Source organism: Mustela lutreola, chromosome 8, assembly GCF_030435805.1.
Source record: "Mustela lutreola isolate mMusLut2 chromosome 8, mMusLut2.pri, whole genome shotgun sequence".
Taxonomy (NCBI): Eukaryota; Metazoa; Chordata; class Mammalia; order Carnivora; family Mustelidae; genus Mustela; species Mustela lutreola.
This window is the reverse complement of record NC_081297.1, coordinates 99,939,311-99,955,208: the sequence shown is the minus strand read 5'-3', so window position 1 is coordinate 99,955,208 and position 15,898 is coordinate 99,939,311. Positions and strand designations below refer to the sequence as shown.

The 15,898-nt window shown below is 38.2% G+C and overlaps 1 protein-coding gene across 1 annotated transcript in view; it reads left to right on the top strand.

Moving 5' to 3' along the window:
- The window catches only part of WIF1 (WNT inhibitory factor 1), a 69,151-nt gene that overhangs the window by 27,173 nt on the left and 26,080 nt on the right, over positions 1-15,898 (top strand). The window lies entirely within an intron of this gene.

Here is a 15,898-nt window from a genome sequence, read left to right as displayed (position 1 = left end):
ACAGAAAGTGGACAAAAACCAGCTTAGTGGTATTTTCTTAAAAAAACGTCAAACCAAAGATGTTAAAAGCTTGATCCTTCTCCCCTTTGGTGTACTGGTTTTCTTTGATCATCCATGTGTGTATACGTGTGTGTGTGTGTGTGTGTGTGTGTGCGCATGCACACACGCAAGACTTTGAAAATACTTGTATAAATAAAGTTGGGCAATTGAAAATGGATTGGCAGAGGCACCTGGGTGGCTCAGTGGGTTAAGTCTCTGCGTTCAGCTTGGGTCATGATCTCAGGGTCCTGGGATTGAGCCCTGCATAGGACTCTCTGCTCAGCAGGGAGCCTGCTTCCCCCTTTCTCTCTGCCTACTTGCAATCTCTCTCTGTGTCAAGTAAATAAAATCTTTAAAAAAAAAAAAAAGAAAGAAAAGAAAATGGAATGGCAAATAGTTACAGTCTCTGCATTTAGGAATTACAAATAATCAAATAGAGGAGAAATGGAGCCAAATATCATTTTTAATGAATGTGTTGTGAGTCAGTAATTCAAATTTTAATTGGAAAGCTGGTAACATATTTACAGGTAGAGAAGTATATATAGTGACAGTAGAGTCACAAAGATTACTTTAATGGTGCTATGTTGGACTGAGGAATCTGAAAGTGTATAAATCTGCTAGAAATTAGCTTTGGCAACACGCAGTGTAACATTAGTTTCAGGTAAGCAACATAGTGATTCAACAAGTGTGTATGTTACACTGTGTTCCCCAGAAGTGGAACCATAGAACACCAATAAAATGCTATCGATTATGTTTCTTTATGCTGTACCCTTTATTCCTGTGACTTATCCATTCCATTACTGGAAGCCTGTATTTCCCAATTACCTTGGGCCATTTTGCACACACCCCACACCCGCAACTCTGCTTCGGCAATTTTCAAATATGTTCCAAAAGAAAAACGAGTTCATGGTAACAGGTAACAAAACCGAATAAAGTAACACTCAGGCGGCTAATAGTAGTTGGGAAGGAGAGGGCTAAGATGCAAAAATAACCCTTTTGATGCCTCTTCCCCCACCTGTAATTATTGGTTTGGGCTTTATATACTCCTCTCTCTTTAAAGATCTGATGTTTGGTCTAAAAGGATAGGATTCATCTTTCCTTGGATGTCTTTCAGTCTGTCACTAAATGTTCCTTCAACTCAAACCTCTTCTTTGTCCCCTTCAATCTATCGGAAAACTCTGTTGGTTTTTTGTTGTTGTTGTTGTTTTGTTTTTTATTTTGTTTTTAACTACTGTGACCATGGGTTGGGTTAGGTACTTTTCTTCCCAAATCCCTTCTTGCATGTTTAGTGTCCTTCCTCCCAAAGTGAAGCCAGTTAAGTTAAACACGTACATTTTAAATTTAGTAATGTGTAATATAGCTTAATGAGAGAGAGAAGTAAATATCAGTCTTAAATAATGTAGATAACAGCCTAATGGTTTCCTAGCCAGGTCCTAGTTATTTGAGAACATTACGTGAGAACATGACTTTGCTAAGTGAACACATTTTCTACTTATGTTTTTAACCATCATTTGCTGGAGGTCTTTTTCCCCCTGAAATATTTTTTAAAGCACACAAACTGTCCAATTAAGTAAAAAGTTACTGGCTCTGATTAAATTGCTTTGCACAAATGAGTGTCTATTGGATTTGGGAGAAATACTTATTTATCCTTTTAAGCTTTCCAAAAATCCTGCCTGTTACGTACCCACAACCGAGCTCGGGGGCCTGAAGAGTTCAAGGCTGACAGTAGCTGTGAAAAGTTTCATAGCCTTTTAAGAAAATTCAACAGCTTTGTGTGGGGAAGAAATATATGTATTATGCAAGACTGCTAGCTAATGCAGAGTTTGTAACATATGGAATTCATAAAGGTCCAATTACAGGACCATCACTGTTTGCCATGGTTTTAACTTATATAAGTTATTGATTATACTTTCATGAGATCATAATCAAAAGGTTATTCATTGGTAATGGTGTGTTAGAAGAACTTTATCCTGAACTTCAAAGCCATCTTCTGAGCCCTAAGAACAAAGGCTGAGAAGTTTGAACCGGGGCCAGAATCAGTCTGTATGAGTTAACGATGTTCCAGACCATCCAGGAGCCAAATCAACCCATCTATGTGCATGAACTTTCTTTCATCACATCAGATCAACAGTCATCACTGAAAGATGACAGTTGATTCAGCTTTAATGTGTCTTTTTTTTTTTTCTTTAGTGAATCAGCTTGACTAACTATGGTGTCTGTCTCATACCCGTTTATTTTAACTGCAAAGTACTGTCATTCACTGTGCTCTTGGGAGAGAATCATGATCATCAACTAGGTTTACATCCAGGAAGGGGAACTGAAAGTACTGAAGAATTTATACAGGAAATAATTCTTAAATATGAGAAAGCTAATATGTAACATAATAATTAAAAAGAAATAAAGGATAGCTCATTTTTGTGCTAATATTCTGGCATGTTTTAAATGGGCAAGATAGAAAGACCATGAGGTTACAAATGGAAATATGCTGCCAGCTCTTTGCCTCCTAAGATCCTTATGTAAGGACCCAAAGGCTTATTATACCAAATAAGCAAGACACTGCCCTGTGTCATGACATAGGGCCAACTTTCCTATTTCTCACATCAGCCCCTACAAACCTGTGGTGTAGGTTACTTTCTCCCTGGGCCTTTGGATGACTCCTCAGACAGATCCTGGACTTTCTCTCATTAGCCAAAGATAATAAAATGTCCTTGGATTACTTTTGTGCTAAGATTATTCTCATTTCAGTAATTAAAATATCCGCTCTTCTGTAGTAGTTAAAATTTCAATCCTCACTCACAGTTAAAATTCCTCCCCTCCCTTAGCAGCATCCTGGAAGGTTCGGTGGTTGACTCTTCTCATAGACTCCTCCAGCTCCTCTAAGTCTGGAAGGCTGGGCTGCAGGTGGGGGCCAGGGAAACCAGAGACAAAAGGTAAGAGGGCGTTGGTGTCACCTACAGTGTTTCCTCTGGCACCAGAGGATGTTTACAGCTGATCTTGTCATTATGAGCACTTTCCTGCATTCCTCCACTGGACGCACCTGACCCTTTTACCTGTGACGGGGTGATGTTGAACGCTGGTCACCACAGTGCCCTGCCCGCTCTGGGCCTGCCACCACTGGTCTCCTAGCTCTTTACCAAATGTGCCAAGTACCTTCCCACCTGAGAGACTTGGGACCACTGTTCTTTCTGCTGGTGTGCTCTTCCTTCACACATTTGTTCAGTTATCTACAAGTTTTCTAACACTCATATTTACTTACTTGTATTGACATAAAAACTTTTCTGATAAAGACAACAATGGAGAGTAGGTGTTTTTTGAAAAAAGTACTGGTTTAAGTCCGTAGGCTTTATTACCTGTATTGTCTAGTACAGTGTTAGGCCAGGTGGGGATAGCGGAAGAAGTCGTAGTCTCTGGTTTTGAGAAACTCTGATAATAATACTATTTGTCTAAACTTATGAAAGGAAATAAAATTTAAAATATAAAAAATAAATAACATGATAATAAAATTTTTAAAAATGATTAAAAAATAAGTTCAGTGTTTAATCTCACACCACCAATTTCTTGTATTAACATGTGAATAGAAAGAAATCATGTGATCAGAAAAATTGTGATTAAATTAACTGTGCTAAAAAAAAAAAAAAGGCAAGGGGACTCAGTCAGTTAAGTGTCTAACTCCTGGTTTCAGGTCAGGTCAAGAGCTCAAGGTCCTGAGATTGAGCCCCACTTTGGGCTCCACACTGCGGCGTAAAGACTGCTTGAGATTCTCTCTCTTTTCCCCTCTCTCTCTCTGCTCCTTTCCCAGCCCATATCCCCAACCCCAGCACACATACACACCTATTCTCTAAACAACAACAACAACAAAAATTATACTGTGCTTATGTTTCCAAAAGCATGTTTGATTCTCTTAGATCTTGCCTTTTATGCTACAGATCAATTTCAGCCAACAGCTCTGATCATGGCAAGGTTTTGAAGTCAATTAACTCTAATTAATTCATAACAAAAACTTTTCCAAAATTAAAACATAAACAAGGATAAAGAAAGGACACCATTGCTGACCTTTCCTTATTCATTCCTTCTTTGACCCATCCAATAAATAGTTACTGAGCACTTTTTTTTTTTTAAGATTTTATTTGACAGAGACATAGCTAGAGAGGGAACACAAGCAGGGGAAGTTGGAGAGGGAGAAGCAGGCTTCCTGCTGAGCAGGGAGACCAATGTGGAGCTCAATCCCAAGACCCTGAGATCATGACCTGAGCTGATGGCAGAGGCTTAACTCACTGAGCCACCCAGGTGCCCCTTGAGCACTTTCAATGTGCTGGCACTACTCTAGGTACTGGAGCCCAGCAAAGAATGCAGAGTGATGGCCCTTGTGGAGCTTACTTTCCCTGTAGTGCAGAAGAGAGACACAGAAGTTTTTAAATATTTAAATGAACGTATGTCAAGGGGTGATAAGTGCTAGTGGAAAAATAAAGCAGAAAATAAAAATATACATGGTGAGGGGTGCTGTTTCAGAGAAGACAGCCAGTAGATGCTACTGTACTAGAGAGGAATAAAATTAATAAGGGGATAAGCTATGTGGTTATCTTGGGGAAAAGCACCCCAGCAGAAGGCATAGTTCATGCCAGGTCCCTCCAATGGGAGTGTACCTAGCACGTTAGGGAAGCAGCAAGGAAGTGGGTGTAGTAGGACCAGAGTGAGTAGGGAGCTGCCGTTAATGAGACTCCAGCCCAAGGGGGAAGCATTACCCTATCACTTGTGATGCATTATTCTCCATGAATCAAACCTCATTCATTCAACACAGATGCCCATATGAAGCTTTTTTTTTTCTTTTTTGTAAAGACTTTTCTTATGGAAAATTTCAAACATGTACAAATATTGACAGAACAGAAAAATAAACATCCATTTATCTATCACCTAGATCTAAGAATCATTAATTCATGGCCAGCCATGTCTTATCTACACTCCCTACCCATGGCTCCCTCCCATACTATTTTGAAATAATCTCAGGTAACATGTCGTTTCATCTACAGATATTTTAGTATTTATCTATGAAAGATTTTAAAAACCTTTTTAAAAAAAGAACCTCAAGGGCGCCTGGGTGGCTCAGTGGGTTAAGCCGCTGCCTTCAGCTCAGGTCATGATCTCAGGGTCCTGGGATCGGGCTCTCTGCTCAGCGGGGAGCCTGCTTCCCTCTCTCTCTCTCTGCCTGCCTCTCTGCCTGCTTGTGATCTCTGTCTGTCAAATAAATAAATAAAATCTTAAAAAAAAAAAAGAACCTCAAAACCATTAAAAATAGTTTTCTAACATAATCAAATGTCTAGTTACTGTTTAAATTTCCAACTATGGCTCATAAAGGTCAACCATTTTTAAAGTTTGTTTATTTGAGTGAGAATTCAAGGTAGGTGCACACATGATGGCGAGTTGATAAACCTTAGTTCTCTTTTAACCTCTAGGTTTCCCTCCCATCTCTCTCTTTTTTTCCCCTTCCTTCAGATTTTTGTTGAGGAGACTGGGTGTTTGGCCCATAGTTTCCCATATCCTGGATTTCACTGATTATATGTTTGCGGTATAGTCTTACTCGTCCTTCTATCCTCTAAATTCCCTCTAAAATAATAGTTCAAAAAGACATTTCTAATTTGTTTTAAAGCTAAACAAATAAGACAATTTCAGTAAGATGTGATTTACCCCTTTTTTTTAGGGTATGACTAATTTGACTCAGAACTTGTATTTATTTTTTATAAACAGCTTTTGTGCCATAAAAACTGCCAGTCACTGGGGATTCAAATAAGAATAGGCAAAGTTCCTTCCATAGAGGAGAGTTTAATGGGGAAGACAAATAAATAGACTGTTACTGGAAGTACAATAATACAGATATGGGGGAAAGTAGGAAAGAAGTAGGAAAGAAGGATCTGGGTTGGGAAAGTTTTATGTCTGTGCCTAGACAGGTAAGTCAAAGTCTCCTTAGTGGACAAGAGCAGGGAGTAGAGTTCAATCCAGGCATAGAGTCAGGAGCAAGGTTCATGAGAAAGCATGGTAGTTCAATGAACTCAAAGCTTGGTAGACCTGGAGCGAAGATGTGAGGGAAGACATGAAAGGAGCCCCGTGGGCAGAACCAGCTGTAAAGCTGTATCTAAACTCTTCCCCGTGATTAGAAACAGTTAAGACTTTTAAGTGGGAGCGGTGGTATAGTCCAGGTGGCATTTAGGAAGAAAACTGAATGATATTTAGCCTTGAAGTTATAAATCTGGACCGCAGGAATTACTAGGGAGACAGGTTAGGGGACAATTACAGGAGTATGTGTGAGAAATATCTGAATTTTGGTAATAACAGTGGGAAGGAAAAGAAAGGGAATAGATTTGAGAAATCAGTGAGAGTTTGTGGAGGTGGCTGGTGAGAGAAAAGTTGGGGGTCTAGAAGGACTGCCGAGTTTATATCTTGAGTAATCAGGATCATAGTGCTATGTAAAGAAGTCTAAGTGAATAGGTTTATCAGGAAGGTAATGAGTTTGGTCCAAACATATTAAGTCCAAGGAGAGATGTCTGATAGACAGCTGCCAATATGAATCTAAAGCTCAGAAGAAACGTGAAAACTGGAGATAAAAATTTGGAGGTCTTTGAAATGTTGGTATAAATTGAAGTCACAGAAATGGATAAAATCCCTCAAGAAGACAGAGAAGCAAGAAGAGGAGAGCAGCAGTTGTTTCCTGGAAACATCAGTATTTAAGGCAGTGGCTCTTACCATTATGTTTTGAGTCCTGGGTTCTTTTAAGAATGTGATGAAATCTAGGGTCTGCTCTCCCCAGAAAAATAGTCACATATATATGGACACAAAAGTTATGGATTCTTTAAGGGTGCATGGGCCCACATTCAGAACTCTTCTTAAGGTGCCATCATAGAAAGAGAAGCATGAGAAGTTCATTAGGGAAAGACTGATGGGAGAAGGAGAAGAGGAACTAACAAAGACTGTTGCTATAGACAGAGCAAAAAAAAATTTTTTTTATTATAATAAAAAATTTTGGAGAATATGGATGGATGGAAAGTGCTCATTGGATTTTACAATTTGGAGGCTATTTGTGACTTTTTATGAAGATTTTATAGTGATAAGTACAGGGGTGCCTGCATGGCCCAGTCAGTCAAAAGTCTGCCTTCGGTTCACGTCATGATCCCAGGGTTCTGGGACCAAGCCCCACGTCGGGCTCGCTACTCAACAGGAGTCTTCTCCCTCTCCCTCTGCCCTTTCCTCCATCATGCGTTCGCTCTCTCTCTCTTTTTCAAATAAATAAATAAAATCTTTTTTAAAATGATGAGGGCAAAAGCCTTACTAGTGAGCTGAAGACTGATGAGCAAGAACACTGAACCATGAGTATAGACCTTCTGGAAGCACTGTAATGACAGGTAAGAAGAAAGGTAGCCAGGTAGAGACAGGGTTTGGTTTTTAACCTTTTAATCATATTAATATACATGAGGGAGATGACATTACTATTAGCGCCAATCTCAGAGGATATGGGAAGGAAGCAGATTGAATGTGAATGTGGGCTATTTGTAGGTGGATGGAGGGAAAGTTCAAAGAAATTCATACCTAGCAATCTCTGTTTTGTTTGTGAATAGGGTATTGTCATCAGTTGAGTATCGATATCAGGGCTAGAGCAGAGGACTTTGAGGAAACTATGGAATTGTTGTGTGTAGGAGAAGGGAGAGAGTAGGGATGTTTAAAAGAATTGCTCAGGGAGGTGTTTGGGTGGATCAGTCAGTTAAGCACCCAACTCTTGATTTCAGCTCATGTCATGATTTCAGGGTTGTGAGACTGTGCTTGAGATTCTCTCTCTCTCTCTTTGTTCCTCCCCCAACACTTCTCCCTCTCAAACAAACAAACAAACAAATAAAATCAAATAAAAAAAAGAATTGCTCAGGGGTACTAGAGGGCAATTCAAGTTGGGCAGTAGATTTAGCCAGTCCTCAGATTTTGGATTTTCATCTTCAGTGTCCTCCAGGGAAATTGCTTCAGTTCTGCCTCAGTTTCTTGTTGTCTTAAAGAGGATGAATAATGTGTGTATGAATAACAGTTTTAAAATAGCAAATACCTAGAGGAATTTACAAGAGTAAAAGGGCTGATGACACTGTATGTTCTAGGTAATCACTTTTTCTGAAGTAAAAGCAAATTTATACTGATGACTGCTACTTGAATCTTCTGCTAGTAACACTAGTTCCCTAAATTTTTAGACTTCGAAAATCTGTAACTATGAAATCACAGACTTTTCTGTTTAACTCTTAGATAGGAAAAGAACAACTGGTCATTGGATGATATCTTGTAACATAGTATTTTGATACATGAAATTGTGATTATATGAATAAAGAAGGCAAATTAAGACATATTTCATATTTACCAAATAGCTTAATGTATTTTTTTTCAAAACACAAAGTCAAGAAGGACAGTGGTTTTTTTCCCTGTTGGTTTTTTTTTTTTTTTTATCAAGAAGTAAGTTAATACTGTCCATGTGGATTCAATAAAAATATATTAAAGAATGTTAGAAAACTATCTGAAGCTAAGCCTAGGAAAAACATGACCTAATGTTAAATATTTTGAAAGCCATCATTGAGAATCTACTGATAATTCTAAGTTAGTTAAAAATTTTCAAACTTTCTTTTAAATCAATGGAAAGGAGACTATGCATTATAAAGAACTCTGAAAGAAATGGGACATTAGTCTTGCCTCTTTGGAGCTATTTATATGTGCTACACAGATTTATTTGGACATTTTATAAAGGTCATTCTGTCCTAAAAAATGTGATGTGCTGAAATACACCACCATGTGAACTGCATGAAAGGGAGATGAAGGGAATGAGATACTGATGAGGAATAAATGCACAGGAAATCAATACAGGAGGTGTGAGGGTAATTGCTCAGTTGTGAAATGATTATCCAAGACAGAGCTCTTAGCCCATTCTCTTCTCCCCCGCCCGGAGTACAGGAATACCCAATGACTGCTTCTGAAGCTTTAAGAAAAGTTAGCCCGGTGATGGGTATTGAGGAGGGCACATATTGCATGGAGCACCAGGTGTTATATGCAAACAATGAATCTTGGAACACTACATCAAAAACAAATGATGTAGTACTGTATGGTGAATAACACAATTTAAAAAGAAAAAAAGAGCAATATTCAAATATAAATCTTGAGATAAGAAGAAAAAAAAACAGAGAAAGTATTCCTTTTCCTTTTTCGAGAGCTGAAATCTGCTCTCATCGCCTCTAGAACACCTGCATTCATACCACTGCCTTCTTAGCCCTTCTGCGTTCTCCAATTAATACCATCCTACTCTCTAAGAGAAAGGTGTGGCTGTGCTCCCGAGGTTTCTTTTCCCACGCCTCCCATTTGGACTTTTCCTGGTGCACAGAGTGCTAGCTATGCCCGTTAGAACAAAGTTTTCTTTCCTCAAAACGTTTCCTTACAACTCCTCCGTATTGCCCAATACTGTCTTTCTTCGTGCCCAGTTTTGGGGTTGCCATTGACCCATAACTTTGCAGATGCTTGAATTAGGGCAGGATTACTGTACGGAGGAGGCCCTTGCCCCAGAAGCCTCAAGGAATAAGCAGGAATGAAGTTTTCAAAAGCCTCTCTCCTGCCTATCTTGCCCTTCCCATGGAAAATTTTGGCAGTCTGGTGAAAGCAGTATGCTGAAGGGGGGCTCTATTTTTAAAGCCTACTTTATCTCGATTCTGATACCCTTTTCCTCCCATCTTTAAAAGAAATAAAAAAGAAAAACCTCTTTTCCATTCCCCAGTGTTTGGCTTTTCTACTTCCTTGTTACTCGCCCTCAAAAAAATAAAAAACCCTGGCTTTTGGTTTTATCTAACACAAAACAGCAATATAGTGCTCTATTACATTGCTTTTCTATCTTTAGGAATCTTAAAAGAGAATGACTAGCCAGTGATTTGTCAGATAGCCAGGTCTGTTTCTGGTTTGCATGAGCAATGGTGATTCCAAACCGTAGGAGGAAAAAGATGGAAAATGTCTTAGATATTTCAGATGCATGTGAAGCCAAACTGTGTGATCTCCTGCCAGTTTTAGTTTACAAAACTTTCATGGTCCCGGATGTGTTTACTTGGACTTGAAGTTTTAATATTACCACTATATTCCAATAGCTTTATTCCCTCAACACAGCCCGCTAACTGTGGTCAGTGGCAGTGTGGATAAAACCAATTACTGGAACAGAAGGATGAGGCCGATCGAGATTCTCTCTTTAAGAAGTGTTCTCTCTTTAAGTAGTGTTCATTTCATCATCCATTAAGCCAAGGCCAGTTTCACAATTAAATAACTACTCTTCATGAAAAGGAGCTTTTTAATTTTGTTTCTGAAACAAGTTCTCCTTAGAGCCAGTTTCAAAAGAAGTCATGAAAGAAGTCTTTGGTGATATTTCACCTTTCCCAGTGACACTGTAATTTCATATTGTAATTTGCAGAAGACAAGATTTATACAAATTTACATACAGTTTTACAAAATTTATAAACTTGAAATTATAGAAATTATATGTAATTTAAATTATATATATGTTACTTACTTCTGGAACTATGAACCAGAAGAGCATTAGACAACATCATGTTTCAGAACTGGACCTTATCTACATTATCTGCTTATATCTATTCTTGGAGCCTCACTGCCAAGGTTTTGTCCCTAAATAAGCATAAAACAGTAACAAACTACACAAAGATCAACTGGATATCAAATGTCAGTGTTTGTTTCCTTGCTCTTTTTCCAAAAATATTCTCTATTCTCTATACATGCTATGGTGACTGGCCACCCAGCAAAGTAAAAGAGAACCTTTTGACCCATAAAAGTAATTAAGGAATTGCCAAAACAGATAAGCTAATGCCCAGTCAGTAAAACCATAGGCTAGTGCCATTTCACCATAACAATGTGAATAGAATATTCTGGAATGCACTGGTCTTACGCCTCTGGATGCTTCTCAATCGGTCATTCATTCATTCAGTGAATATTTATTAAATACCTGGCTGTACCCAATGCTGAGTGAATCTCCAGTAGCATAGTTGTGGGGGGATGGGGATAAATATAATCCCATCTTTAACCATAGAAGTTCCAATCTGTACATGACAATACATGATCTACACATGGGAAAAGTTTAATAATAATATGGGACAGTATTTGTCTAAGGGCCACACTGGTTTGAGTCCTGTTGCCAGCCAGTGTAGGTGAAAACACTGGAATATAGGTACGGTTATGGGGTGTTCAGAGCAGGCCAGGTGAGCTCCGGAAGAGGATCCCTGTTGGGTAGCAGTCTGAAATAAAGGAAATTTGGAACCAGACTGTGGAGGACACTTATCAGGCTAAGGGCCTTTTTCCTAGAGAAAGGGGCTGAAAGAAAAGCATTGTGAAATGACAAAACTGATGTTTCCACTAGATATATTGGCTCACCTCATGGCAGAGATTTTAAAGAGGAAGGCTAGAAAGATATTTCAGAAAATGTTACGATAATACCAGTATGAGGAAATAAGGGCTGGCTTAGGGTGGAAGCAGTGGGAATGAAAGGCAGAGAAGAATCAAAAGATTATACAAGGAGAAGGGAGAAAATTCTTGGTGTCTGTCCAGCTATCAGGAGACGAAGTAGAGGCAGGAAACAACAATGACTCAGAGGTTCAGTACTTTTGTTATTGGAAAAATGATAATACTGTTGACAGATACAAAGACCTCATGTGCAGCATCTGGTTTGGAAAGGTAATGAAGGAAGCTCTGTGTACATGAGCTTAGCCATGAAGCAGTGGGAATGGTTCTTGTTGAGTGAGCATTATTGACCCAAAAGGAAACAGTTTCATCTGTGCAAGTGCCTGAGTTTTATGATAGAATACAGAGGGAAGAGCTGAGGCCTGAGTCTTAGCGATTTTTCACAATCAGGAACTGAGAGGAGGAGGGTTAACAAGGAAGTGCAGGAAAATCAAAACATGGGGGAACAATCAGCAGAGTGTCCCAGCATCCAAGGATAATGAGTTGTGAGTTTGAAGGATGAAATTTTGCAGGGAGGTGACAAGATGAATGCCCTTCATCTTGTGATGTGAGATGTGAGAAGAATGTGAAATCCGGCAATTTTTGGTCTAGACATTCAGGCGTCAGATTATTTTAAGCATTGGGTGTGCTGATTCATTTTGTTTGGGACTTTAGCATTGAACTCTATTCCTTTCTTGCTTCAGTGAATTTCTTTCTGCTCTTCACATACAGTGTAGGAGCTATTTCAGATACCACTAATAATGCTCGTACTGAATGCCTGGCTAATCTGAACACAACATGCATGCTATAATACTAGGTTCTTGTGAGAATGATGATGAAGAGTGACTGGAGTGTTTAGTAAACACTCAACAAAAATTCTTTGTAAATTTTCCAGCTTTATGGCATCTGTATGCTTTGTATCTGTGAATTGCCTGAAATTTTCTTCAGAACACATCAAATACCTTTATTGTTCCAGTTCTCTTCATGAACACTTAGGTCAGCATCATGATACATGAAGTTAAAAGAGGTTTGAGAGCTGTGGTTTTATGAAGAACCTTTATTTCTTAACTCAGAGGCTCTTGTAATTATCATGCTAATATATTAGATTAAGTATGCACCACAAACCCAGAACTTCAAAGATAGAAAAGAAATACTGGATTCTTTCTGTTCCTCCCCATGGTTATGCAGTTCTCTGCTTCCTTTCTCTGCGTCTACCCAAGAAATAGTGCCAGAGTAAAGGCCTTCTGGGTTGTCCCATTTTGCTGTTTAAATGATGTCTTCATCTTTTCTGGAAAGAACAACCTTAACATTCAGCCAAGTTGCTTGGAAGCAAGTTAAATGGCCTCCAGCACTCATTCCTCTCTTGATAATATTTGGGTGTCTTTTATTCTTCTCCATGAAAAGAAAATTTACTGCATGGCGAGCCAGGCCAGCAAGGTTTTTCAACAACTTAATTTAGAAGTGAATTATTCTCCTGAATAGACCCATTCTTTGTTTGAATACAAGGCAGTCTTTTCATGTGCTTCTCAAATAAGCACACTACTTACCTCTACCTGAGTTTCCACTAGTGTCATTTAATAAAACTAAATGTACTTTTCCTAATAGAGGTTTCAGACTCTCCAATATGCCACCTCCCTATTACAGTTCATGCTCTGAGTTCCTTTTATCTAAGTAATAAATCTACAACCTGTGAAGTTTGTTCCCAAACTTTAAAGCAAGCTTGTTGTTCTCTTTGGCATAGAATTTAGGTTTTATTTGCCCCTACATAAGTATTTCCAGTGGAGAGGTTTGAGACTAGGACTGTTTATGATATTACAAATAAACTAAAAACAGAAAGTCCTGTCTAGAACTTAAACTATGACATTATAAATCTATCATTTATTTTACCAGCCATTTTTCTTTGACTTTGAGGGACTTATTTAAGCCACAGAAGTTAATACTTAGGTTAAATGAAGAACATAGGTCATCTCTACTACATGGTGATCTAACTGATGTGTAGAAATATTTATATGGCATGGGTGGTTTTGGTAGATCTGTTGATAATGACAAAATGAAACAATGAAAGAGGTCAGTGTCAAGATCAGAGATAAAGTGTTGGCCAATTTCTTTTTTTTTTTAATTAACATATACTGTATTATTTGTTTCAAGGGTACAGGTGTCTGGCTGATCAGTGTTACACAATTCACAGCGCTCACCAAAGTACATACCCTCCCCAATGTCCATCAGAGTTGGTCAGTTTTTAAGTAGTTTTCAAATTGGAATTTTTAAGAAGGCAATGAAAACAGTAGATGGACAAACCCCCTTAAAATATATATACCAACTATAAAGGAAAGAATGAAGTAATTTCAGAAATTACAACAACATTATCATCTTCAAAAAGAAGAACAAAACCTTCAAAGGTTTTCTCTGGAAACTGTCTATTGCTGATAAAATCAAGCAAGAAACTGTTTTGACCAGTTCCTGTCTTAGAATACAGTCTTAGAATTGCAGTAGAAAAACTGATATTTACTGATTCTCAGAGAAATCAAATGCACACCCTAAAACCTCTACTGTGAAATTTGTTATTGATAAGAATACTGGCTGTCTGGACAAATCCATTAAGCCTAGCTGCATCATGCTATGCAGTCATGCCAATGCTAATTACAAACTCTAACATCAAATATAATGGATTCTGACCTTGCCAGCCTACTTCATATGGCCATAGTCAAAAGCAACAACAGGAGACCCAGAGGCTCTATGGCGTTGTTTCTGGACCCTGAGTGAAATTCTTTCAGTTCCACATTCTTGGAACATCATCAAAAGTTCTTGAGAGACACACTCAGAAGCTACTTTATTAGTACATGTTATTTTCTTAAAGCACACTTTCAAGGAGGGGCACATGAATGGCTCAGTTGGTTGAGTGACTGACTGTTGATTTTGGTTCAGGTCATGATCGCAGGGTCTTGGATCAAGCCCCATGTCAGGTTTGCGCTCAGCACAGAGTTTTCTCGAATTCTCTCTCTCCTTCTGCCCCTCCCTGCCACTCACAATGTCTCTCTAAATAAATAAAATCTTCAAAAAAAGAAAAAAAGCACACTTTCAAGAAGACAAAGAGATTTAAATCAAATTGTTATGTGAGCAGAGTCTCACCAAATAGAGGTCCAAGAATATTTCATCTATGTCCAGATCATGAGAATTATACAAATAGAGCCAGTGATTTTCATCAGCCACACAGAACTGAAGCAAGGTATATAATTAATGTCTGTTTTTAAATAAATGCATTTATTTCACTATAAAAGAAAGGAAAAATCAGTTAGCAACAACCCTACACAATCACTGCTTTAATATGAAACATTAAAATGTTTCAAAAACATTTTAACTTATATTTAATGGTATTTTTTTATTAATGCCCTTTTTAAGTATATCATCCATATAAATTTCACTTATAATGTGACAAAGTTTGAAGATATAATTATGGAACAGCAAATGACAACTTGTGGTATTTGAAGCAATCTAGCCACTGAAATGTATTTTCGGCATGCTTATGCTCTATTCACTCAGCTCTTTTCCATCATTATATGTACTGTTAATACAAGTGTTCAAAATAAGTCTTGGGACAGGGTATGCATTACACAGGTGTTTGTTGTGTTATTGTTTGCTAGTTATTACTGTACTTAGTAATACAAATTACCCGAAGTTATTAATTGTAAGGGCATACAACACTAAAGCCTTTCATAATGCCAACTAAAATATGTTTTAGAATAAAATGTTAAGTGATAAGCATGATCTAGTGAGGCACAGAGGTAAGTGCAGCTGGTGGAGGTCATTTAAAACACCCAGATTCACAGAACACTAAAGAGCCCACTTTTAATAGTTGCTGACTTTATTGCGGGGTCAGAAATAATGTTAAAGGAATCCATTCCAAATTGAAATACTGTTCCTGATGACACTCCTTTCTTTCATCAAACTTCTTGTAATTCTCTGCCTTCCCTCAAACAGGGTAGGAAATGACAGTCTTAAAACTCTTTATCCTCAGGGCCTTTCTAATGATGAATTTAGTAAAATTAATTGATGACATTTTGTTGCTCATCTACATGATGGTCATCTAGAACACTGCCACAGCCCAAAGAGCCAGTGTCCCCACAGCGGCTGAGATCACCCCTTTGCATTATCATCCTCCCATGGAGTCCTTAATCCCTAACACATTGACACTATGATGTAAGGCCAAAAAATGGTGTGAATGTCTACCAGGTATCTCTTAATATCCTCCATACTGGGAAATAAATTTGATACTGACTATAGGAAAGGTCATATTCCTTTTTAAAATGTCACTTTAGCCCATGTTTATGTAATTCATAATTTAGTTAATTAACCCATCCAAATTCTGCAT